Consider the following 26,536-nt stretch of genomic DNA (forward strand, 5'->3'; position numbering starts at 1 on the left):
TAATCTAGAGATCATTGGGGATCTATAATCGGTGACTTCGGGAGCTGAATGACTCTGCCACACTATCTAGTCAGTAAGGAGACAGTGCATAGAGGTATTGCTGAATATAATGGGAGTCCAATGGAATTGCCAAATGTCCAATCTTAGTTAGCTACACAGACAGACTAATAAAAATAGTCTAGTAATACCACAGGGAGTCATCATATTCGAGGCAGGATAAGAATTTATATTCAGTCTACAAGAAGATCAAAGACGATTTAGAAAAAATCGAATGAGGAACGCTAGGAAAAAATAGGTACTGTTTAGTAAAATGTAAACTTACTGGGGCCAGCAAAGGAGCCCTCGCCTGCCCGATCCTGGCCTGCATCCTCAGCACCCTCCTCCTGTGTCCTCTTGCCCTTGGGGGGAGCTGATGTACAACATGAAAGAAAGAAAAACCATAAAACATGGATGAGATTTTTCAACCAAATCAAACATTTCAAAAGAACAATAACAACATATTTTGGAAAAATAGCAAATAGATAGACAACTATTCCACGGGATCTATCTCATGTGGTATACTACGTTATTCGTATTGCCTGATTTGCGGAACGTTGACTTAGAAAGTTCCTATGTAACTCAATAAACAGACTACTAAAGAGGTTTGCCTAGGCCTGGCACTGCAGGCAGTAGTGCACAACACGTGACAGACAAAGTCCATCCTGCTTGCAGATCAGTGAATACTCAAACTATCAATCCACCCGCCACCACCGCCACTATTTCTTCTGATAGCCATGTGACTGTCTAAAGGAAGGACACTGGACTTCAGTCTGTTGGGGCTGATTTATAAGTCCCTTGCGGAAGTTGCGGCTGATTTTCCTCCATTGTTGCGTGCCTTTTCTGACGCAGCGGCAGAACAAAAGACTCGCCATGGTGTTGGTGCGGCGTATATATTAAAAAAAAAACACATATGGGCATATGGGCGATGCATCACGTTGTAAAGCCCTGCGCCATCAGGGGGCGTTCCGGCGCAAGGGAGGGCGTACCTGCGCAGGAACGAATCCTAAAAGTGGCTGAGGGAAATCTACAAGATGTCAATCAGTCATTTTTATGACAATGATGCATGACTCAAACCCTGCGCGCTTGAAGCCGACGTACGGCTTGATGCAGCATTGGGGAGATAGGGTACCCCAGAGCATTGCTGGAGCTGCGCCATCGTTGGCACGCAACTCCAGCAATGCGCTGCCTTTACGGCACAGATGCGTAAGGCTTCTGTGACGTTTTGGGCCAATGGGTGGTGGTGGCATGGCACACAATTACTGCCGCATCCCTGCTACTTTGCAGGGATGCGCCGGTAATTGAAAATATGACCCTTACTGTCTAGCATTACGCAGTTCTTTTCTTTACAGTACACTGATACATAATTTCTCAGGCCAATGAAATGCTTCTGAACACAACATACAAAACAAAGAAGCATAGTAGCAAGCAAGGCTACTGAGAAGGAGAGCAGTGCACCTGAAAATGAAATGCATAGAAGATTTTGAAATATAATTTACCTCAATGTAATCGGCAGCATTATTGCTCTTGGTAAAGAACAAAGATTTGCAAATAACAGAGCCGGATAAAACAGAGTAGTAAATGTACTACTACTACTACTCACCAAGCCCGGGGACCTCTACGCCGAGCGCGTCCAGCAAGTCCCGCTCCCGGTCCATGACATCGGTCCAGCGGTGGGTGGCCTGGTTATACGTGCGCCGGACCCCAGAGATCTTGTACATGGCCCGGCACACCTTCTCCCACCGCTGGCGGCGCTCCCGGATGCCATAGCCGGTCGCGATCTTGCCGCCTCCCAGGATCGTCTTGGGGAGGCGGCGCTGGACATGGAAGATCAGTGCCGCCACTTCCTCCGCGCTAAAGATCTCCCTCGGGACCACTTGCTCCCCCCTTAAACGCCTGCACGGGAGCCGGGCACGGGGTGCGGGACCCTTCCCCTTCTCAGGGTGCTTCCCGGCTCCCTTTACCATGGTCTGGGCAGAAATAAACTTAAATGATAAAGAAGAAATAGAATAGTGAAGAAGAAAATAAAAGAGTTTAAAAAAGTAGTTTAAAAGTAACTAAAAGCTGCAGAAAACACAAAAATATAGAGCTAGAAAAATAGAGGGTTAGATAATAAGTAAAATTAGATCAAAAAAACTTCAAACAAGCAAAGGATGGCAGAGATTGAGAGAGGATAGAGAAAGCATGCCCAGAACCATAGCAATGAATGAGAAACAATATGGCCGCGCCCGTTCACGACCGCGTGGGTAAGTTCGCGCGAGATTTTCCTTGCGAGTACGCGCGAACTTGTACTCGCGAGCAGCACACTTTGCGAGATTACACATAGCGGGCGGAAACGGAATTACGTCACGCCAACAAGATGGCCGCGCCCGTGTACGACCGATAGGGTAACTTGGCAAACGAATAGCTAGAAGCGCCTCGCGAACACGCGCAAGATCACGCGAACATACACGTCGCAACAAAAACAATTTTGTATTCGCACGTATTCGCGGCTTCCGAAATCGATCTCGCACGGATTCGCGCCCCAAATAACGCGCGAAATTGCAAAAAAAACGATTTTAGCTAAAATGAAAGCAATGAGCAGGTGCAAAAGTTCAAACTTAACATTAGTAACATTCAAGGTAGTGCTTCCTGATGGGCCCCTCCAGAGTTTGCAACAATTCTATGACCCTGCTATGACCCAAACAGCAGGCTCATAGAATAGCACCATAAAGGTCCTGTAAAAAAAAAAAATCACTGCAACAAATAGCAAATTACAGATAAGGAAGGAAGCAGGTGCCAGCCAGACTGGAACTTTCAAAATTACTGACACATTAATGAAACACAAATTAATTGATGGCAGTTGAAGAAGGGCAGGTGTGCTAGCTTTTTTCAACCACCATAATCTACAGTAATAAATAAACCTAATAGGTGCCTGTGAGGATGTACTAGAGGGTGGCATGGGTGTCCCAGAGGGTGGCAGTGGTGAAACAGAGGGTGCTGTGAACCTGTGATGATAAACCAGACGTAGAAACAACATAGTCGCGGCCGTTGCAAGCCGAAAAGTAAGTTCGCAATTGCGAACTTGTCCCAAAATCGGCGCGAACACGCGCCAACACAAAAAACGGAAAAATCCGCAAGTCCGCTAGAGTTCGCGGATCTTCGCGGATTGCGAATCCGTAAATACGCAAGTTCGCGGATTGCCAATCCGCAAAATCCGCCCATGCTTAACGACTACACTTCCAAGTGTACACTGGACCCTTACTACGTCTCCCTAAAACTTCATCAGTTAACACCTCTTCTGGTTCTCTAGGCACAAGTTTCTCTTTTTCAATCGGACAACCGTCTTTCACCTCATATGCTCGACCACTGGTGTCAACTGCATGCACTAAATCATTCTCCTGGAAGTAACTCTCCTCATTAAAAAATGGCTCACAACTTGAACTGTGCATCCATTCTCCTGAAAAAAAATTACAAAAATTAGCCTGATTAATTACTCTTTTCCATCTACTGTTTGATTTGAAAACATCAATTGTCTTGTTAAGTGTCCTAATTCTATTGATTATTAAAATAAATAATTTTTTCTTAACTTCAAAAGCCTGATCAACAATCTTCTCTACACTTTTCTTTTTCTTATAAAAAGCAGCTCTCTGTTTACCTTTCCTAATGTTTTTTAAAAAATTTAAAACCACCCTATTGCGAAACGTTCGTTTACGAATGTCTCTAAACTGATTCTGCCTTCTATTCCTATACATATTATTCTCTCCTGCTCCAGTAGTAAGATTTTTTGAGGGCCTCTCCTTCCTTTTCAAATTTACTCTCTCATTCTCTCTCTCTACATGCTGTCCAACACTTTTTTGGGTCTACATATGTTCTGTAAGAAAGACTTAGTTGTCTTACCAGGAGCTTTTTTCCTGTTTTTTGTAGTATTTGTTGTGGAAGAGTGCTGTAATTCCGTTGCTGTTTTTGATTTTTTGCGCTTATCATTTTTTCTTCTCCTTTCCCTTGAGGGCATCTTTCCTTACTCTTGAAATCTTGATTTCTTTCTGTGTTAAAAAAGAAATAGCACATTATAGACCACTATTACCAAACAACAAAGCAATGACAAAAAGCAAACAGTCTATTCAGGGTTACAGATCAGGTGAGGATTCTCCAGGGGTGCAGAAGAGGTGAGACATGTATTGAAGAGTGTAGTGGAAGAGAGGTCTGTCCACAGGTACAAAGAAGGTGACACCTGTGTCTAAGAGTGCAGTAGGGGATAGGCTTCATGAAGTCTAGTCCACTGCACTCTTACACACAGGCTTCACCACCTATGCTTCCCAGGAAAAGCCTCTCTCCCACTACAGTCTTGAACATAGGCCTCACCTCCTCTGTACCTCTGGACATGCCTCACCTCATCTGCACAATCTACTTCCTAATATGACATAACACAAGCCACATCATTGTTAAAAGTTAAAATATATTTATTTAATCATACAGACACTATTTATTCCTTCTCAAAAATCTAAAAGTCATTGATTTGCACCAAAATCGTTTTTGAAATAACATTTTAGACACACAGTGCAGGTCCTATGTACAAGCATTCAGTGTCCATGAGTACAGTGGAGAGGACTGACCTCCTCTCACCCTTGGACAAGCCTTACCTCATCTGTGTCCTCTGGATAGGCCTCAATGTATTGAGTACAATTGATGGTAACTGGGTGCAGATGAGGTGACGCATGTTCAAGGGTGTAAATAAGCTGAGGCCTGTCTAAGGATACAGATTAGTTGAAGTCTATTCAGGGTTGCAGATGAGGTGAGGATTGTCTAGGGGTGCAGAAGAGGTGAGGCCTGTATTGAAGAGTGTAGTGGAAGAGAGGTCTGTCCACGGATACAAAGAAGGTGAGACCTGTGTCTAGGAGTGCAGTGGGGGATAGCCTTCATAAAGCCTAGTCCACTGCACTCTTAGACACAGGCCTCACCACCTACGCTCTCCAGAAAAGGCCTCTCTCCCACTACAGTCTTGAACACAGGCCTCACCTCCTCTGTCCCTCTGGACATGCCTCACCTCATCTGCACAATCTACTTCCTAATCTAAGGTAACACAGGTCACATTATTGTGAAAGAATGAAATACATGTATTTAATCATGCAGACACTATTTATTCCTTCTCAAAAATCTAAAAGTCATTGATTTGCACCAAAATCGTTTTTTAAATAACATTTTAGACACAAAGCGCAGGTCCTATGTACAAGCATTCAGTGTCCATGAGTACACTGGAGCGGACTGACCTCCTCTCACCCTTGGACAAGCCTTACCTCATCTGTGTCCTCTGGACAGGCCTCAATGTATTGAGTATAATCGATGGTAACTGGGTGCAGATGAGGTGACGCATGTCCAAGGGTGTAAATAAGCTGAGGCCTGTCTAAGCATGCAGATTAGTTGAAGTCTATTCAGGGTTGCAGATGAGGTGAGGATTGTCTAGGGGTGCAGAAGAGGTATGGCCTGTATTGAAGAGTGTAGTGGAAGAGAGGTCTGTCCACGGGTGCAAAGAAGATGAGACCTGTGTCTAAGAGTGCAGTGGGGGATAGGCTTCATGAAGCCTAGTCCACTGCACTCTTAGACACAGGCCTCACCACCTACGCTCTCCAGGAAAGGCCTCTCTACCACTACAGTCTTGAACACAGGCCTCACCTCCTCTGTCCCTCTGGACATGCCTCACCTCATCTGCACAATCTACTTCCTAATCTGAGGTAACACAGGTGACATTATTGTGAAAGGATGAAATATATGTATTTAATCATGCAGACACTATTTATTCCTTCTCAAAAATCTAAAAGTCATTGATTTTCACCAAAATCGTTTTTTAAATAACATTTTAGACACACAGTGCAGGTCCTATGTACAAGCATTCAGTGTCCATGAGTACAGTGGAGAGCACTGACCTCCTCTCACCCTTGGACAAGCCTTACCTCATCTGTGTCCTCTGGACAGGCCTCAATGTATTGAGTATAATTGATGGTAACTGGGTGCAGATGAGATGACGCATGTCCAGGGGTGTAAATAAGCTGACACATCGCTGTTTTCATAAATAAGGCCCTCAGTGTGCTTCCTAATCTGAGGTAACACAGGTGACATGATTGTGAAAGGTTCAAATTTTTTTATGTAATCATGCACACACTATTTATTCTTTCTCAAAAATGTAAAAGTCATTGATTTGCCCCAAAAATGTTTTAGTAGTGTAATGAAAAGCTTATACATATGACCTTTTCTCTGTTTTTCCAATGTTATTCTAAAAAAAGATTGTGAGGCCTAAGCAGGAGTGCAGATGAGATGAAGCCTGTCCAGGGGAGCACAAAAGGTGAGGCTTGTGTACAAGAGTGCAGTGGACAGGACTAAACTGGAGTAGTGTGCAAAAAAGATGAGCCTCATTTATGAGGACCTGCGTCAGTTTTGCACTGCTGATGCGTCACTTTTTGTGACGCGTCGGCGGCATAAAACATGTGCCTTGTTGCGCCATATTTAAAAAGTGACGCATGTAGGTAGATGCGTCACTTTTTAAACCTCTGCGCCACATTATACCTCTGTCAGGTGTAATGTACACAGAGGGGGCATTCCCCCGCAAAAAGCCTCGTAATAGTGACGCAGAGAAATCTATGAGATTTCACTGCGTCACTTTTAGAACACTGTTACGTCAAAATCTTGCGCCTGCCTCACAGCAGGCGTAAGACTGAGGCAAACGCTTTCACATGGCGCTTTCCCCATGTGAAAGGATGCATCGCTGGAGTTGCGTCACTTTTGTGACACACTCCAGCAATTCGTCACCAACAGCAAAGAAACTCAGTCTGCTTCCTAATCTGAGGTAACACAGGTGACATGATTGAGAAAGGTTCAAATATTTTTATGTAATCATGCACACACTATTTATTCCTTCTCAAAAATCTAAAACCAATTGCTTTGCCCCAAAATAGTTTTTTGAATAACATTTTACAAACAGAGTGCAGATCCTATGTACAAGCATTCCATTTCAGTGCTGAAAACTCACAATTTTGCAAAATACATTTCCTCTCTCTTGCAAACATTCCTACCAAGCATTACCCAAAAAATGACACAAACCAACAGCAAAGAAACTCAGTCTACTTCCCAATCTGAGGTAACACAGGTGACATGTTTGTAAAAGATTCAAATATTTTTATATAATTATGCACACACTATTTATTCCTTCTTAAAAATGTAAAAGCCATTGATTTGCACTAAAATCGTTTTTCAATTAACGTTTTAGGAACAGAGCACAGGTCCTATGTACAAACATTCATTTTCACTACTGAAACCCATTGATTTGCACTAAAATCGTTTTTCAATTACCATTTTAGGAACAGAACACGGGTCCTATGTACAAGCATTCATTTTCACTACTGAAACCCATTGATTTGCACTAAAATCGTTTTTCAATTAACATTTTAGGAACAGAGCACAGATCCTATGTACAAGCATTCATTTTCACTACTGAAACCCATTGATTTGCACTAAAATCGTTTTTCAATTACCATTTTAGGAACAGAACACAGGTCCTATGTACAACCATTAATTTTCACTACTAAACCCCATTGATTTGCTCTAAAATCGTTTTTTAATTAAAAGTTTAGGAACAGAGCACAGATCCTATTTACAAGCATTCATTTTCACTACTGAAACTCATTGATTTGCACTAAAATCGTTTTTCAATTAACATTTTAGATACAGAGCACAGGTCCTATGTACAACCATTCAACTTCACTACTGAAAACTCACTATTTCACAAAATACAAATCCTCTATCTTGCAAATATTGAAACCATGCATTTTCAAAAAGCATCACGCAAACCAACAGCAAAGAAAGTCAATGTGCTTCTTAATCTGAACTCTCTTTCTATATTGAATAAATCATAACTCACCTTTACAAATGCTTTGGGAGATTGAGAACAGTGTCAGATACACACACCAATATTTCTTTAGCAGAGCAAAAGGTATGTTCTCCAGGCACTGCAAACATTAATGGCACAGAAAACCTCTAATTCTACACACATATTGCTCATGGTAACCAATCAAAACTCTTCCCTCTCTATTTTCAAACCAACACCCTCCCCCCCCCCCCTCAGCCCTTTCTACCTGTTACCATAGCAACTCCCTCTTCACTGAGCTCTCAGGGTTAAAAGTTTATTCTACAATGTTGCAAATGAACTTAGCAGGGATGTTTGACGTCTCAATACACCAGCTTATCCGCTGCAATCTTTCTTTAAATGACTTTTTCTTAACCATTCAAATTACTTCTTTCACAGAACAGAACCATGCACCCTAACTTTCAGTTTTCAACTTTCTGAATCCACCAATCATTGCTTATGATTCAAGAGCACTGAAACTCCACAGTTTTTTTTTGCAAACTCCTACAGTTCCAACTGCCATTTTATTCCTACACTTCATCTGACTGCACCAGAACCTCCTCTCACCATGTATTCTGTCTGGATTATTGGACATAGCTATATCCACTGGGCTCAAAGGTATGCAGCTACCAGAATTTTTCACAACCTTGACTTACCAAATGTAGACATAAAATGGATTGCCAAAGAGGATTGAGATGTCATCAATTGATACCATTGGTGAAAACCTTTTTGCATCTGCCACACCCTTGCCTCATAATTCTGCACTGTGGTGGAAATGACTTAGGCACTTTGACTGGGGTAGGTCTGGAAATGATTTTAAAGGACACCTTTGAGCAATTGATGGCACTTTTTCCTCAAACTGCCTTGGTATATTCCAATATATGCCAAAGACAGAAATGGAAGTGGTCCAACCAATTTTGTCCACAATTTGAGAAAGCACGGAAACATGTGGATAAATCTGTTTCTGCTTACATGAGAGACTATGGAATGGGTTCAATATACAACAACAACTTGCGTTACAACATGCAAGATATCTATAGAGGAGATGGTGTGCACTTCTCAGATGAGGGGAATAGAATATTCCTCCTGAATTTAAGACTGTGCATTGGTACCTACTTGTAGGTACCTAAATCAGCCACACAACCCAAAACCTCTTTTCAGGGCTACCCTACTCTGATCACTCCAAATAAGTTATCTTTATCTAACTTTTTTCACTATTTTTCACCAAAGTACGCTCCCCGGTACGCTTCCCGGTGCGCGTACCGGGCGCTCACCCCGCGAAAAATGTAATTTTTTTTGGCCTATATGGGCCTCCTAAGACCCCCTCAGAAAACCTAGGGGGTGCCTACCGTGCCCCCTTATACCCATTCCCAACGTTGTTTGTCCACCATTTTCTGTCTCAAATCTACCGAAACACAAAATGGAGGACTCCCGTTGCGCTTACCAGTACGCGTACCGGGGCGCTCACCGGTAAGCGCTCCCAAAATTTTTTAGAAGTTAATTTAAATAAAAACCTCTGTAGAGAAGTTCACCAAATATAGAATAGGCAATACTGCATACCAGTCCCTACCATTTTTCCCAAATTTGGTGGAATTCCATTGAGCCATTTGGCCTGTAGCCCTGTCTAAATATCCTGAGGTAAATTACATGACAAAAACACATCTGAGGTGTTAGAATTTACAACCAATTAAAATGTTACTTTCATTTTCTACTATTATTTCATCACATTTGATTGGTTATGTACATGAATATATATAAAAAAAGAGAGGGAAACACAGCCATTTTGACTACTACTTCCTGAAGTACATTTGAAAAGGATTTTCACTGAGAACTTCAACTGCTTTTTCAAAGGTAAGTTGTTATTTTGGAAAGTGAAGTATGTTGTGCACTTTAAGTTAATTTGGAAAACATTTTCTGATAGTTATGTACTATCCCTCTGTAATAGTTATAGATTGAGATAGGCTTCTCTGTTATAGTTATGGATGGAGTTAGGCTTGTCTTGTATAATTATGAATTTACTTAGGCTTTATCACATACACTTTTTTATATTTCTACTTCCAGCCTGATACCATACACTGCCCAAAGATAACTTCACTGTTACAAAATCAGAACTACCTGTCTGAACTTAAACCCAACAGTGCCATAACTCTACTGATATAGTGATTTTTTTATGCAATTTACAGCAAGAAAATGGAAGGTGAACAAGAGAGCATCAATGTTTCTTTCGAGATTACAAATGAGGAGATTCTTAATGAAAATTTTGTTGACGATGATTTTATGAACGAGTCTTTGGATCAACAATTTATTGACTGTTTAGAAAACATTGAATCTTCCATTTTTGAGGAGATTCCAGATGAACTAATGCTGGAAGTTTTATTAAACTATGAAAATTCTAACCCATAAATGTTTATTTCATAATTAAAAATTGTTTGAGACATTATTCATTTTTATATGTAATTCATGAAGTACTACCAAAATAATTATATTTATATTATAATATAAAGTGAAACTTACAGTATACTGTGCAATTTTAAAAACATCATAAGGGAGCAGGGTAGACTACCCATGATCCCCTAGGTCTTCTCAGGGAGTGCTTAAAGTATCTATTTCTGCTTTCCTGACAGACTATGATATGGATTCCATATACCTCAATAACTTCTGTAACAACATGCAAGATATCTACAGAGGAAACGGTGTACATTAAATTTAAGACTCTGCGTTGGTACCTACATGTTGGTACTTAAACACCCAAACAACACAACAACTCTATTCAGAGCTACCCTACCTCTAAGCACTTTAAATTATTATTTTACTGTTTTACTGGGTTTTCCCCATGGTACGCTCCCCGGTACGTTCCCCGGTGCGCGTACCGGGCGCTCCCCCCGCGAAAATCGAAAAAAAATAAAAAAATGTTTTTGCCCCGCGGAGCCTTTTATGGCCCCCACATCAAACCTAGGGGGTCAGGGGGGGTCTACCCTGCCCCCTCTTGGTCATTTCCCCCTTTGTTTTTTGCCACCTCTTGTGTCTCGATCCTGCCGAGACACAAGATGGCGGCCACTGCGGACTGTTTCGAATGTTTACAGACACCCGAGAGCCAATCAGCTTTCCGCGCGCGAACTCGCGTAGCGCGCTGGTAAGCGCCCCGGTGCGCGTACCGGGGCGCGCTTATAGATATATATATTTTTTTGAACCCAAATTACTCAAAATCCTCTGGAGCACATATCTTGAGACATAGCAAAGGCACATCGGGCTACCAGTCCCTACAATTTTGCCAAGTTTGGTGAAAATCCATTCAGCCGTTCGAGCTAAAAGTGAGTCCAACCGCCCTATGGAACTTAACATGGGGAAAACACGTTTTGGGACACCCCTTTTATCTCGGCCCCCGATTCACGAATCCCCCCCAAACTTTCAGGGAAGGAGCGGAGACCCGCGAGGCAAATTTGAGGAAAATTTCAAGCAGATTCCTCAGCCGGCGCCAAAGTTATTCCCCATAGAATGTTGCGATTTCCCTATGGAAAACAATCCTAACTATAACTACCTACTGGCGACCGCCAGTAGGTAATATATATATATATATATATATATATATATATATATATATATATATATATATATATATATATATTCTTGCTCCCAGGTTGTCCACCTTATGAGTAGCACGCGAGCAGCAGCTTAATTTATGTGTAGGTGAGGACGGGGATCCGCTTGTAGACGCCGCTCCGTAATGGATCTGCCCGACGCGTTTCGAAGCTCCATCTGCTTCTCTTCAGGGGCTTTAACGGAAGCGGTGTGCGCACCCGCTACACTTCTCCAATTTCATATAACTCACCCGCCAATGGGAGGCTCCAATGAGACTTCTGGGAAGTGTAGTACGTCCTCACCTACACATAAATAAAGCTGCTGCTCGCGTGCTACTCACATGGTGGACAACCTTGGAGCGTGAATCTATATGCGGCAGTCCAGCCGCAGAGTATGCACCACCCCGTTAACGTGGGGGTCACGTCAGTGAAGTAGCAGCCGTACATGGAATCGAGGACGGGCCCACTTGTGGAGTCCATACAGGACTTGATTGTGTGCTTTCCGTACTACACTTCCCAGAAGTCTCACTGGAGCCTCCCATCGACGGGCGAGTTATATAATTGGAGAAGTGTAGCGGGTGCGCACACCGCTTCCGTTAAAGCCCCTGAAGAGAAGCAGATGGAGCTTCGAAACGCGTTGGGCAGATCCATTACGGAGCGTCGTCTACAAGCGGATCCCCGTCCTCACCTACACATAAATAAAGCTGCTGCTCGCGTGCTACTCACATGGTGGACAACCTTGGAGCGTGAATCTATATGCGGCAGTCCAGCCGCAGAGTATGCACCACCCCGTTAACGTGGGGGTCACGTCAGTGAAGTAGCAGCCGTACATGGAATCGAGGACGGGCCCACTTGTGGAGTCCATACAGGACTTGATTGTGTGCTTTCCGTACTACACTTCCCAGAAGTCTCACTGGAGCCTCCCATCGACGGGCGAGTTATATAATTGGAGAAGTGTAGCGGGTGCGCACACCGCTTCCGTTAAAGCCCCTGAAGAGAAGCAGATGGAGCTTCGAAACGCGTCGGGCAGATCCATTACGGAGCGTCGTCTACAAGCGGATCCCCGTCCTCACCTACACATAAATAAAGCTGCTGCTCGCGTGCTACTCACATGGTGGACAACCTTGGAGCGTGAATATATATATATATATATATATATATATATATATATATATATAGTCAGTCAGTCAGTCAGTCAATTGCACTTTATTCGATTCGTTAAAATCATAAAAGCAATAAAACATTTATATAAAATATAAAAACACTTGTTTCATGTATATCCACAATCATTGCAAAATCAGTGATAGGACATATTAAGGACAAATGCAAATCTAAAAGTGTTGTAAATATTTCAGTGAGTTGCAGGCTCAACAGTACAGGATCCCTTAGTGGGCACTTTTAATTTAATTCTGTAGGCCGCCACTAAGAAACTGGCCACACAATAAATGACACGAGAGCTACATAAAGACTGTAAATAGACATAGGCAGACCTGACTTGGATAAAACCTGCCTCTCTTAATAGAGGTGCCAAATATTTCTTCCTAGGTGCCGTGTACAGGCTGCAAAACATAATAAAATGCATGGAATCCTGTGCAGTAAATTCATCGCAACTACATGGGGGGCCACTTTCCGATTTGCACCATAAGTGGTAGGAGCCTAGGGAGTAATGTATTAAATTAAATCTAAATTTGATTAACAAAAACCTGTGAAATGGCTTAGTTACGATTCTACGGTAAGGCTCAAGGGAAGGCGTGCTTAGTAACAAGTAGTGTTGTCTGACCGTTGGTTTTGTCAGTTCCTGCTCTTCCCGAGCCACTCTTGCCGCATCCTAGAATTTCTTTTTAGTCCAGATCACGTCCTACCGCCTGATACTGGAAGAACGTTATAAAGGTCTGGACGTCCTAACCGTGCAAAGGTGTATCTAATATATTCTAGCCAGGGAATTTTCAATGCATGGTCTAATGACATAACATCCGACATGATAGAATGGTTGAGTGTTAACTCGTCATTAGGCCATATCCTGAGCCAAAATAATAGGGGGGCCATTCTGATTCTATCGGTGACATAGTCAAGTCCCACCTCACCATGGATTGAGAATGTTAGAGTGGACTGGGGGATGGATAACAGGCGTCTCAAAAATGTATTTTCCGCCTTTTGTATCGGTTCTTGTGAAGCATAGCCCCATAATGGAGAACCGTACATGACTACGGATATACATTTAGAATCATAGATTTTTAATATGGCATCCAACCTATTAGAAAAGCTCAGCAAAGCTGAGGATGCTCTTACCATAGATAAACTTTTAGCCTTTATTTGTGGGCCCCACGTGCCCTTCACATCTAAGATTACTTCCAGGTAGGGGAAAACTTCCACCCTCGACACGGCTTCCCCCTTACAGGCAAAAGATATAGTTTTCCTCTTGTTTCTGTGCTGGCCTACCACCATAGTATGTGATTTGTGCGCATTGATCTTTAAGTCCAGCTGGTCCATAAAATTACCAAAAGAATCAAGCAAACGTTGGAGGCCCACCACCTATATGCTTCAAAAGCTCGCCTCCACCACAACTTCACGACGGACTTGCAAGTAAGATGAGGCAGACCCAATTCTGTGTGGATTTTAGTTTATTTCACGAGTGCCACCAGTCATCACGACGCGTTTCGGCAGATCCCTGCCTTGATCACCTGACAACAATGTCGTGAGACACACCTCTATTTAAAGTGACTGTGCATAATTTAGACATAGAAGAAATACTTATTGTACTTCCTATTTCTACCGTTCATTACTGTTTAAAAGATGATGTTGATATACTTGTGAAATACAGATAAAGTTCAAGTAAAATATCAGTAAAATACATTTGATTTATATCACATCTGTTTAAATACAGTTGAGGGCAGGCACAGTTATAATAGTGTAATACACTGTTTCATTGTGTCCGAATATCTATATTACATCTTTCGATTATATGGAAATGCCCTTCAGCTCAACAAGCATATTTATCTATAAACAGTACCTGGTTTTCTGGCAATATTACATGTTCGAATGAACCGAATATGTCCATGATATTTATGTATGTCTAAAATTTAAATTACAGTCTGTGTCCCCAGAACCCTTTTTAACCCCTTAATTGCTGCCGTCGGCCAACGGTCGTCACGGCCACTACCTCCCCAGTGCTGCGCACGACCGTTGGACGTCCATTCAGCACTAGTTCCAATGGACAGCGCAGCACTGGGGAGGTTTATTTACAAGCTCTAAAGGGGTTAAAAAAGAAAAGAAGATAAAAAGATTTTTTTTACCATAATGTTATTCTGAAAAAGTGCATAAAATGCATTGTGCTTTGTCACCCTAGTGACCCCCTAACATTCTAGATTGATTTCAATCTGATATTGCACACATTACAACAACTCCAAACTCAATATCCATACTTCTATTTCAGAGACAGTTTTGTTGGGGGGCTATCTTGATGTTGATTTTGTAACCTCTCTTCGCATGAATGATTCCCACAATAAATGACACCATTTTTGAGTCTTGGCAGGGTAATAATTCATTCATTCATAGACGTATTAAATAATTATAAATACCCTCGTAAGAAAAATTGTCGTTAAAAAAAACACCTAATTATACATTCAAAGATAAAAGTACTGATGTATCAAAGTACCATCTCATTAATTAGAAAAAAAAAATCATTTCATAATTGTGCTTGATGTAGACAATGGTAAAAACATTTGGAACAGATATTGTTAATTCTCAGATTGACGTTTTTTAGAGATAAGTCCTCCTATGTCTATTACCGGCTGGGTTCCTTGTGCCCACATTTATACATTGTAAAAAGACCTGATCTAAGGCAGTCATTCCAAATAAGTATAGAGATCCTCACTCATATTTAATCCATTTGGTTGCATGGTATCTAACATTAATATGTAGTGGGTCTCTAACCGCCTTAGTAATCCCTCCCTGTCCCCACCTCTTCTCTGTATTGGGACAGTATCTATGAGGAAGTATTTCAGGTCCTTAGGTTTACCCCCGTGACTTTCCTGAAAATGCCGTGCTGCCGGATAACTAGGGTCGTTGTTGTTGATTGCCCTGGTATGTTGTAGCACTCTCTTGTGGCCTGGTAACTTAGTACTTCCTACGTACTGTAGATTACAACTGCACTGTAAGACATAAACCACATACTCACTCCTACATGTAAGATGATGTTTTATTGTCTGGGGTTTCAAACCAAAGGCTGTCATAAATGTGGTTTTGTTAACACCATGTGAGCAGGCTTTGCAACTCGGGCATTTATAGCATCCCTTTCGGGCTAATGACCGTCCCGTATTCTCCTTGTATTCTGGGCTGCTTTTCACCTGGATATCTGCCATAGAAGTGGCCTTCCTGTATGTTATTGCAGGATGTTGGGGGAGAAAGTTACCTATTACCGGGTCATCTTTTATTATGTGCCAATTGCGTTGTATGATTTTACGCAATTCCCTATGTTGTCGACTGTAGGTAAATATGAGTCTAGGAGTGTCAACTGATGTCTCCGTCCCTCCCTTCTCATTATCCGGGGTAGTACCTGCTACCTCCAGAAGATCTACCCTTGACTGCAGTCTTGATTTTCTGATTGCTGTGTCAATTGTTTTGGCACTGTAACCGCGATCTAGGAATCTGTTCTTACTTTCTTGTTGGTGTTTGTATAGTTCCCCCTCATCACTGCATATTCTACGCAGCCTCAGCATTTCCCCGTAGGGAATGCTGTGTATAAGGTGTGTGGGATGTGCACTCGTTACATGTAGCAACGTGTTGCCAGCTGTTTCTTTTCTGTATAGTGTGGTATTGAACTGGGCTTTATCTATATTTACTTGTACGTCAAGGAAGGATACCTGATGACTACTGATATAGGACATGAGTTTTAAGTTTACATTGTTTTCATTGATGCATTCAATGAAAAACTTCCGCCTCTTCCAATGTACCTTTCCAAACAATTATCAGGTCATCTATATACCTCAGCCAGGATACAATGTTGTCCCTGCATATGTCATGATATTGCTTTTTGAGGACCATCTCCTCCCACCATCCCATAAAGAGACAGGCATAACTAGGGGAGAAGCTGGCCCCCATAGCAACTCCCTGAACCTGACGAAACATCTGTTTGTTGAAAAGGAAAAAATTGTGCTCTAAACAAAAAATGAACATGTCCATCACCATTTTGTTGTGTTCGGTAAACTCTATTGGCCTTTTTGCAAGGAAGTATTCCACAGCTCTTAACCCATCTGGATTCTTTATACAAGTGTACAATGACGAGACATCAAGAGTTATTAGGTGGTAACCTTCTTGCCACGGAACTTTGCCGATTTTTAATAAAAAATATATATATGTGTGTGTGTTTGTGCGTGTGTGGGTGTGTGTGTGTGTGTGTATATGTATTACCTACTGGCCAGTAGGTGGAAAGACTATCCACTTTTGTTTGATTGTTGTAACATATTGGAATTGCACAGTATGATAAGCTCTTTTTCCTTCTCTTACTCACTTGAGCACCCTTTCTCCTTCTCCTCTTGCACTTGCGCCGTCTATATCTACAACTATTTTATAGAATTGTATATAAATGTGTAAATTTGGTTAAGTACAAAATTTGAAGTGTGGAAACTAATTTTTCTTTGTCCTTGGGTACTATTTTATGTTTTTGCATTTAATGTGTACAAATCCAGTGTAAAAGCGAATATATCTCCCATTTGCTTGAGTCTAAACATGTAGAGTTAATGGCATTCCGACATAGAAAATAATTCCAGAGATAGAATTGTCGTTGATCAATAGTTAAGGACCATTGTTTTTCTTTATACAATATACCCAGGTCCTTTGACTCTATGGGCAACACCCCATTGAATTAATGATGCCTATTTTGAGGCCACGTGCATATGTGAAGGCCTAATGGTTCCAGTGAGGAGCGGCCCATGGTACTGGTGTGGGTATAAGGTATGATATACTTACCTGCATAAGGTTATGCCCAAGGTGTTTAGGCTATTTTTATGCCCACTGTGTTCCTGCCCATTGTTTCATGCCCAGGATGTATGTTAAGGTACTGATGTGACTATGCCTGCATGTTATTCTTACGCCTAATAAGGTTCTGAGGACAGCACTGTTTCCTAAATGTTGACGCAATTGCTGAATTGTGTGTTCTGCCTATACTAGTGTGCCTAATGTTGATGCCAATGGCCACTTGATCACTCATCCTGATGTTCTCGGCCTATGGTGAATGCCCTGCTAAGAGGTTTTATGGCAGATGTTTTTGCCTTATGTTCTATGCCAAATGATAACGCTTTATGTTTGTATTACAGCATCGAAACTGAGGGACTTACCTTTTGCATTTACCCTGTAAATAATCCCCGTGTATATATTGCCCTGGCACCAGTTGGCGCAGTATACTGACTACTGTGATTTCTGTTGCAGATTTGAGAAAATACAAAAGTTATTCTTTTTCACCAAAACAGGTGTGTCTCTTTTTGTGGTATGCCTTGGGTGTCGTCTGTGTGTACTGTGTGGATGCTTCACACATGTCCATAGGAGTTTGGCGTGCCTGCTCTGCACCATGCAACCCCATTTCTAACATTGTTGGCAAAGGCTGAGATAGGACTTGTGTTTGCACAGTCCCGCCGAGGCAACAGGTTACACTGCAAATTGAGCTCTGGAAAGTAATCACAGTTTTTCTTGGGGATTATTGGTTTTTTTCTGATTATTGTTTCCTCCTAAAAGTATTATTTTGAATTGTGTCCACCTGTTGCACTCTGGGTGGTGTGTCCCGGGTGTACCTTGCCAGGATGGGTTTGGTCTACGATGAGGATTACCTCATGGAGTAAACCGAGCAGGAAGTATTGTATTTCTGCCGAGAGAGAGGGATACCCCCAGTAGGCGACATTCACAGGAAGCTGTTTCTCTATGAGGCCCTCAAGAGGGGGGAACCCTTAGAGCCCTGTGGGGACCTGTCTGATTACCCCTCCGCGTATTTAAAGGGTGGATTTGGTAGAGACCAGAGGGAGGGCTCCCAGTCCATAACCAATGAGGGTGGTGACTCTGAGGTGGAGGAAGAAGAAATTGATAGGGCGGAGATGCCAGTTGCTAATGAGGATACAATAGACAGGGAGTCCCGCACTGGGTCCAGTCCCGGGGGCACTGCCCCATCCCTTTCCCTGTCCCCAAAAGAGTGGGTAGATAGGAGGGATGAAAGGGAACATCAGCTGGCACTGGAAAAGCTCAGGTTGGAGCATGCCAATGAGTTAGCGCAGCTGAGTGTGGAGGGGAAAAGGCTAGAGACTGAGAAGGTCCTAGCGCAGGAGAGGATGGCAGAGGCAGAGAGGTCCTTCGCTAGGGAGAGACTAGCTCAGGAGGGTAGGTTGTCCCCTGAGAGTGGTTTTAGGAGTCTGGATTCACCAGGGGGGTGAGATCCAGTGGTGGCAGCTAGAGTGGTTCCAGTGCAGGGAGTCCCACTCCCAGAGCCCAGGAGACGGTGCCTGATTCCCAGGAAGAAGGCGACGGGTTGGAGTTCACGGGCAGCGGAAAACTGTCCCACCAGTCCTGGGGGGAGTTTGCGGAGGAGTGTTGGACTGCATTGGAGGATTGGGTGGTGAGTAGCACAGTGGAGGATTGGGAAGGGCTGTGCCATGTAGTTATCAAGGAGCACATGCTGAGGAGTTGTTTCCCAAGGCTGCGTCACCACATGTTGCATTGTGGGTTTTCAGATCCCAGGGAACTTGCACGGGAGGCAGACCTTTGGGTAAGTGCCAGAGAGGCTGAGAGGGCATTGGGGAGTGATCCTGAAGGGAGTGGTGCAGTGATATTCCGACCCAGCGAGGCGGGAGGGGTGAGGAATAGCCCAGCTAGGTCCCAGGGAAGTGAGAGGGTTGTAGGGTCTCACATCCTATCTACAGGAAGGAGTGAGACAGGGAGGTGTCTCGAGGTGCCCCAACCGCAGTCTCAGGGCCTGGAGAGTTTCAGAAGGGAACCCCAGGTTGGGAGCCTAGGCTGTCCTGATGTGCCGTCCAGTGAAAGGGATCCCCCCGTGTCAGGAGAACCCGGAGCATCTGTAATCGGAGCTCCAGAGGTTCCGTGGTCTGCTCAGTTGCTGGGTTTAGACCCTGAGCTGGGGTGCCAGGTTCAGGGTTTGCTTGACCTGGATGGAGGGGCACTTTTACTCAAGTTCCCTACAGGTTTGACTTCCAGGGGTACTTCTCCCGGTGGGAGGGTACGGAACTCTGGGAGGGGGTGCAGATGGAGGAAGGTCTCTCCTCTGGCACCGGCTCAGTCACAGGGATTAGATCCTGGGCCGGGATGCCAGGTTCAGGGGTTGCCTGACCTGGCAGGTGGGACGTCTGTAAACAGTGTCCCCCCGGAATCGTCTTCCAGGGGTACTACTCCAGGTAGGAGGGTGCAGAACTCTGGGAGGGGGTGCAGGGGGAGGGAGGACTCGCCCCTGGCACCAGTTCAATCTAAGGGTTTAGACTCTAGGTTGGGAAATCAGTTGCAGGGTCAAGGCCCTGGAATGGGGAAAGAGTGGTGATCTGAGGGTGCCCCGCGTAGGAGGAGAGGGCGGAACCCCAGAAGAAGAGATAGGGGGAGGAGAGCCTCACCCCTGGTGGCTGGTCCACCTGAGGGTGCGGACCACAGGTAAGAGGACCAGTGGCAGTTTGGTAGGAGGAGAGTGGTAAAATGGTACTACAGGCCTGGGGCTAAAGCTTCCCACTCTGTGAGAGAGCAAGGGCCAGAGACATCTGGGGGGCCTAGGGGCCGGTCCTGGCCACAACCAGCTAGAGAGCACCAATGGGGGGGCTTAGTTGGTCAAGGGAGGTTGGAGAGAGGGAGCCATAGGGTTCCAGAATGGTGGAGAACCTACAGGTGCCCCTGCAGTTGCGGGCCTGCGTCCACGTTTACTCTCCCCAAGCAGGGAAGCCCATCAAGGCAATGATCAGTCTACCTTCGCTTTTGGCTGGGGGGGGAGTTGTGTTTGACTTGGCCCTTTTTCCCTGAATTTCTTCGCTGTGGCGGGAATCAACATGTCATGTGGACGTATTTCAAATGCAAATGTTAAATGCTGTGCAATGGTGTACGTACCTATATCTCCCCCATGGTAAAGGAATGTATAGGCCATGTGTGGTGCGAGATGCAGTGATACATGCTGCGCAATGGTGTTTGCAGAGTCATTTTCACCATTGTAGAAGTGCCCCTTTGTAAAATGTCACTTTTAAAATTGTCGCCATTTCTGTCACCTTGTGCCGCCTGACTGAGGTGGGTTAGCGGTCTAGTGTTTGAAGTGACAAGGTGCTCTATACTTCCCACAGTGACAGTGAGGCTGGAACTGCCAGGGACCTTCTAGAAGTTTCCTTCCAGGAGGTGCCGCCTCATGGGCCTGTGTGCTGGCCCCTGAGCCCATATGTACCCCTCCACTGTCCACAGGGCCAGTGACAGCCTGCTGCTGGAATTCAGGCTGCTGTACCAGGAGGAGTGCCACGTTACACGGGATGATCGTTCCGAGGAGCTGCTGTCCTATACTGATGAGTACCTACTGACCGCTGACCTGGCCTAGCAGTGCCTGCCTGCTCTCCTGCCCTAGCACCTCATGAGTGCTACACCTGGGCCCTGCCTGCTCCCTAGCGCCTGGAAAAGAAGAGTGCTTTCTCTAACTGCCAAGGAGCACCTTTCACTGTGCCCAGAAGGAGGTGAGGAGCTCTACCTGTCGTCACTGAGGCCCCTGGGGGGGGGACTGAGCACATCGCAAGCGCTATATTCAGGGTGCCAGTGGAAGAGGAGCTGAGGCCTACAGCGCTGTTCTGCCTAAGCGCTATATTGAGAGAACTGGGCCACCCCCTGCGCTGGACTACTGAAGCGTTGGGTAGCCTCTAAGCGCTGCCTGCCCAGGACTGGGAAGAATTGTTGCCTGCTAAGCGCCCTGTTGTAGAGACTGGCCCCTGTGAATCAGCGCTGTACCACCTGGCCGCTTACTGATAGGACTGTGCTGCTGGCGCTCTATCTCTGAAGCGCTGTGCTCCTTAAGCTGTGCTCCAAAGGCGCTACTTCACCCAGGACCTCTGACAGACTGCTGCTGCCAGGCTGTGCCCCTGCGCTGTGCTACCTGGAAAGTGCTGTGAAACCGTAAGCGCTATAATCGCCTCTGAAAGCGCTGCATGCCCCGGACTCATCTGTCTTGCTGTGGGGTCTCTTTGATGGTTAGAGTCCCAGAGTAGGGGGCTCCCAGGCGCAGTAGCGCCAGAGGTTACCCTGCAAGTTTGGGGCAATTATCTCAGGCGGAACGGCATGTGCACCCCCTGTTATGGGGTTATTGCCTTATGGTTATATGTTTCATGCCTATTTTGAGGCCACATACATATGTGAAGGCCTAATGGTTCCAGTGAGGAGCAGCCCAAGGTACTGGTGTGGATATAAGGTATGAAGTGCTTACCTGCATAGGGTTATTCCCAAGGTGTTTAGGCTATTTTTATGCGCACTGTGTTCCTGCCCAATGTTTCATGCCCAGGATGTATGTTAAGGTACTAATGTTACTATGCCCGCATGTTATGCTTACACCTAATAAGGTTCTGAGGCCAGCACCGTTTCCTAAATGTTGAAGCAATTGCTAAATTGTGTGTTCTGCCTATACTAGTGTGCCTAATGTGGATGCCAGTAGCCACTTGATAACTCATCCTGATGTTGTAGGCCTAGGGTGAATGTCCTGCTCAGAGGTTTTATGGCAAATGTTTTTGCCTGATGTTCTATGGCAAATGAGAACGCTTTATGTTTTTACTACAGCACGAAACTGAGGGACTTACCTTTTGCATTTACCCTGTAAATAATCCCCGTGTATATATTGCCCTGGCGCCAGTTGGTGCAGTATAGTGACTACTGTGATTTCTGTTGCAGATTTGAGACAATACAAAAGTTATTCTTTTTCACCAAAACAGGTGTTGTGTCTCTTTTTGTGGTGAGCCTTGGGTGTCGTCTGTGTGAACTGCGTGGATGCTTCATACATGTCCTCAGGAGTTTGGTCTGCCGGCTCTGCACCATGCTACCCCATTTCTAACATTGTTGGCGAGCGGCGGGATAGGACTTGTGTTTGCGCAGTACCGCCGCGGCAACAAGTTAGACTGCAAATTGAGCTTTGGAAAGTTATCACAGTTTTTCTTGGGGATTATTGTGTTTTTTCTGATTATTGTTTCCTCCTAAATGTGTTATTTTGAATCGTGTCCCCCTGTTGTACTGTGGGTGGTGTGTCCCGGGGGTACCTTTCCAGGATGGGGTTGGTCTACGATGAGGATTATCTCATGGAGTACCACGAGCAGGAAGTGTTGTATTTCTGCTGAGAGAGAGGGTTACCCCCAGTAGGCGATATTCACAGGAAACTGTTTCTCTATGAGTCCCTCAAGAGGGGGGAACCCTTAGAGCCCTGTGGGGACCTGTCCGATTACCCCTCCGCGTATTTAAAGGGTAGATTTTGTAGAAACCAGAGGGGGGGCTCCCAGTCCATAATCAGTGACGGTGGTGACCCTGAGGATGAGGAGGAAGACATTGATAGAGCGGAGATGCCAGTAGCTAATGAGGACACCATAGAGAGGGAGTCCCGCGCTGGGTCCAGTCCCGGGGGCACTGCCCCATCCCTTTCCCTGTCCCCAGAAGAGTGGGTAGATAGGAGGGAAGAAAGGGAACATTAGCTGGTGCAGGAAAAGCTCAGGTTGGAGCAGCCAAAGAGTTAGTGCAGCTGAGAGTGGAGGAGAAGAGGCTAGTGACTGAGAAGGTCCTAGCACAGGAGAGGATGGCAGAGGTAGAGAGGTCCTTCGCTAGGGAGAGACTAGCTCAGGAGGGAAGGTTGTCCCCTGAGAGTGGTTTTAGGAGTCTGGATTCACCAGTGGGAGTGGGATCCAGTGGTGGCTACGAGAGTGGTTCCAGTGCAGGGAGTCCCACTCCCAGCACCCAGGAGACAGTGCCTAATTCCCAGGAAGAAGGGGACGGGTGGGAGTTCAGGGGCAGGGGAAAACTATCCTACCAGTCCTGGGGGGAGTTTGCGAAGGAGTGTTGGACTGCATTGGAGGATTGGGTGGTGAGTAGCGCAGTGGAGGATTGGGAAGGGCTGTGCCGTGTACTTATCAAGGGGCACATGAGTCTGAGAGGCCAGTGGGGAGTAATCCTGAAGGGTGTGGTGCAGGGATCTTCAGATCCAGCGAGGCGGGAGAGGTGAGAAATAGCCCAGCTAGGTCCCAGGGAAGTGAGAGGATTGTAGGACCTCACATCCTATCTACAGGAAGGAGTGAGACAGGGAGGTGTCTCGAGGTGCCCCAACCACAGTCTCAGGGCCTGGAGAGTTTCAGAAGGGAACCTCAGGTTGGGAGCCTAGGCTGTCCTGATGTGCCATCCAGTGAAAGGGATCCCCTCATGTCAGGAGAACCCGGAGCATCTGTAATTGGAGATCCAGAGGTTCGGGGGTCTGCTCAGTCTCTGGGTTTAGATCCAGGGCTGGGGTGTCTGGTTCAGGGGTTGCCTGACCTGGAGAGAGGGGCACTTGTACTCAAGGTCCCTACTGGTTTGACTTCCAGGGGTACTTCTCCCGGTGGGAGGGTTCGGAACTCTGGGAGGGGGTGCAGAGGGAGGAAGGTCTCTCCTCTGGCACCGGCTCAGTCACAGGGTTTAGATCCTGGGCTGGGATGCCAGGTTCAGGGTTTTTCTGACCTGGCAGGTGGGACGTCTGTAAACAGTGTCCCCCCAGAATTGTCTCCCAAGGGTATTACTCCAGGTAGGAGGGTGTGGAACTCTTGGAGGGGGTGCAGGGGGAGGGAGGACTTACCCCTGTCACCAGTTCAACCTAAGGGTTTAGACTCTAGTTTGGGCAATCAGTTGCAGGGTCAAGGCCCCGGAATGGGGAGAGAGTGGTGGTCTGAGGGTACCCGCGCAGGAGGAGAGGGCGGAACACCAGAAGGAGAGGTAGGGGGAGGAGAGCCTCCCCCCTGGTGGCTGGTCAGCCTGAGGGTACGGACCACAGGTGGGAGGACCAGTGGCAGTTTGGTAGGAGGAGAGTGGAAAATTGGTACTATGAGCCTGGGGCTAAAGCTCCCCACTCTGTGAGAGAACAAGGGCCAGAGTCATCTGGATGGCCTAGGGCCCGGTCCTGGCCACAACCAGCTAGAGAGCACCAGTGGGATAGCCTAGTTGGTCAAGGGAGGTTGGAGAGAGGGAGCCATAGGGTTCCAGAATGGTGGAGAACCTGCAGGTGCCCCTGCAGTTGCGGGCCTGCGTCCACCTTTTCTCGCCCCAAGCAGGGAAGCCCATAAAGGCAATGATCGGTCTACCCTGGCTTTTGGCTGGGGGGAAGTTGTGTTGGACATGGCCCTTTTTCCCTGAATCTTTTCGCTTTGGTGGGAATCAACATGTCATGTGGACGTATTTCAAATGCAAATGTTAAATGCTGTGCAATGGTGTACGCTCCTATATCTCCCCCATGGTAGAGGAATGCATAGGCCATGTGTGGTATGAGATGTAGTGATACATGCTGTGCAATGACGTGCGCAGAGTCATTTTCACCATTCTAGAAATGCACCTTTGTAAAATGTCACTTTTAAAATGGATGCCATTTCTGTCACCTTATGCCGCCTGACTGAGGTGGGTTAGCGATCTAGTGTTTGAAGTGACAAGGTGCTCTATACTCCCCACAGTGACAGTGAGGCTGGAACTGCCAGGGACCTTCTAGAAGCTTCCAGCCTTCCTGGTATATATAGAGCAGTAGACATGCCATGTGCTCAGACTGAAGGTGGACTGGATTGAGAGGGGACACTCTGCCAGGAGGTGCCGCCGCATGGGCCTGTGTGCTGGCCCCTGAGCCCATTTGTACCCCTCCACTGTCCACAGGGCCAGTGAGAGCCTGCTGCTGGAGTTCAGGCTGCTGTACCAGGAGGAGTGCCACGTTACAGGGGATGATGGTTCAGAGGAGCTGCTGTCCTGTACTGATGAGTACCCACTGACCGCGGACCTGGCCTAGCACTGCCTGCCTGCTCTCCTGCCCTAGCACCTCGTGAGTGCAACACCTGGGCCCTGCCTGCTCCCTAGCACCTGGAAAAGAAGAGTGCTTTCTCTGACTGCCAAGGAGCACCTTTGACTCTGCCCATAAGGAGGGGAGGAGCGCTACCTCTCGTCCCTGAAGCCCCGGGGGGGGGACTGAGCACGCCGCAAGCGCTATGTTCAGGGTGCCAGGGGAAGAGGAGCTGAGGCCAACAGCGCTGTTCTGCCTAAGCGCTATATTGAGAGAACTGGGCCACCCCCTGCGCTGGGCTACTGAAGCGCTGGGTAGCCTCTAAGTGCTGCCTGCCCAGTACTGGGAAGAATTGCTGCCTGCTAAGCGCCCTGTTGTAGAGACTGGCCCCAGTGAATCAGCACTGTACCACCTGGGCGCTTACTGATAGGACTGTGCTGCTGGCGCTCTATCCCTGAAGCGCTGTGCTCCTTAAGCTATGCTCCTAAGGCGCTACTTCACCCAGGACCTCTGACAGACTGCTGCTGCCAGACTGGGCCCCTGCGCTGTGCTACCTGGAAAGCACTGTGAAGCCCTAAGGGCTATAATCGCCTCTGAAAGCGCTGCATGCCTCAGACTCGTCTGTGATGCTGTGAGGCCACTGTGATGGTTAGAGTCCCAGAGAAGGGGGCTCCTAGGCGCAGTAGCGCCAGAGGTTAAACTGCAAGTTTGGGGCAATTATCTCAGGCGGGACGGCGTGTGCACCCCCGGTTATGGGGTTATGCCTTATGCTTATATGTTTCATGCCTATTTTGAGGCCGTGTGCATATGTGAAGGCCTAATGGTTCCAGGGAGGAGCGGCCCAAGGTACTGGTGTGGGTATAAGGCATGATATACTTACCTGCATAAGGTTATGCCCAAGGTGTTTAGGCTATTTTTATGCGCACTGTTTTCCTGCCCAATGTTTCATGCCCAGGATGTATGTTAAGGTACTGATGTGACTATGCCCGCATGTTATGCTTACGCCTAAAAAGGTTCTGAGGCCAGCACTGTTTCCTAAATGTTGACGCAATTGCTAAATTGTGTATT

This window comes from Lissotriton helveticus, chromosome 9, assembly GCF_964261635.1.
Source record: "Lissotriton helveticus chromosome 9, aLisHel1.1, whole genome shotgun sequence".
Lineage (NCBI taxonomy): Eukaryota > Metazoa > Chordata > Amphibia > Caudata > Salamandridae > Lissotriton > Lissotriton helveticus.